This window comes from Fukomys damarensis, unplaced genomic scaffold, assembly GCF_012274545.1.
Source record: "Fukomys damarensis isolate Sample0158 unplaced genomic scaffold, DMR_v1.0_HiC HiC_scaffold_23, whole genome shotgun sequence".
NCBI lineage: Eukaryota > Metazoa > Chordata > Mammalia > Rodentia > Bathyergidae > Fukomys > Fukomys damarensis.
The window spans coordinates 8,692,776-8,694,240 of NW_022900935.1; positions in this window are offsets into that span (position 1 = coordinate 8,692,776).

Consider the following 1,465-nt stretch of genomic DNA (forward strand, 5'->3'; position numbering starts at 1 on the left):
GGCCCCTCGGTACCCTGCCCGCTCCGGTAAGGCCTGCCATGGCCCACCTGGTAGGGTCACTGCCCCGGGAGTGGGAGCGGGGCGCTGGGGCCCTGGGCGCTGACCCAGCTTCCAGCTATGCAAGGTGAGGTCTGTGGCCTGCTCTTCGGACAGAGCAGGGAAGCCCTCCCGCCAAGTCCCCATCCCACTTGGGGATGGGCCCTACGTGTCCCCACAGGTACCCACAAAGCACAGAACCCTGCCACAGGGCAGGTGGGCACCATATATGCAAACTATGTTAAATATGCAACTTTGGGGGCCCCCATGGGGTCCCCTGCCCCTCCTCCATTGGGAGTTGGGCCCCCAGCAGTAGCTGGTCTCAGGCTGCTTGGCCATGGCCCCTTCCCCCTTCTTTGGCTTTTCACTCCATCCCCGCTGAGCACGGGGCCTGTTTCTCCCTTCCTCTCTCCCAAGGCTGGTGCCTGGGCCTTTCTTCCCACCTGCAGGTGTCACCTCCCAGGGGATCCGTCTTCCTGATGGATGACCATTTCCCTCTTTGGCCCTCCAGATATTTTTGACAGGGAGCACAAATTTCTGTGTTCTCCACAACCTCACAGACAAGTGGCCCACGGATGAGTCACAAACGTGGCCCTTTGTTTCCCCAGACATAGAGAAAGCCTCACACACAGATGCCCACAGCCGGGCACACTTGGAGATGTGAGTGCAGGGACACTCAGCCTTTCCTGGGCCTCCACAGCTGATGCCAGCAGACTGGCCTTAGTGACTCTCCACTAAAAGGTAGTCCCTCACTCCCTCTGCACAGGAGAGGGAGCTTTAAAGTGACTCCAGTCTCTCCAGGCCAGACCCCAGAGCTTTACCAGCTCCTCTTCCCTATGAATACAGACTCCTCAGTGGCCCAGGAGCCCTACTGTTGCCTCTGCCGGCCCTCGAGGGGCCCCCCTCAGTGTTCTCACAGCACAACTCAGGCCTAGACCTCTGGGGCCTGCATACCACTGGAGAGACCCCAGGCCTGCCCCTTCCTGGTCACTCTAACTCTCACTGAACAAGAATGCATCTAGCAGCTACACCAACTGCACATGGCTGTCCCCTGCACTGTCCTCTCCCTCCCCACTTCACTTGGCAGCCCATATACTGGCATAAGTGCCCATCCACTGCAGGCCCCCAGCACTACTTTTGTATCCCTACCCCTTGGTTCCCGGCAGGAGGGCGAGGGGTAGTGAACTGATGGCAATCCTCCATGGGATGCCAGGGGCTGAGGCCAAGCTGCCTGAGGACCTGCATGTACTAGCACCAGGGCTCGGGTTGGATCTTGCTCAGCCTCATGGTGCCCAGCCTGTGCCCTAACATGCCCTCCGCATGTACCATCATGCCCTGGATGGAGCATCCCCTGGCTCACCTCACCTGCACTGCACCAACCCCAGAGCGCCACCCCTCTGCTGCGTCAGAGACAGCTGCGGAGAAGGGC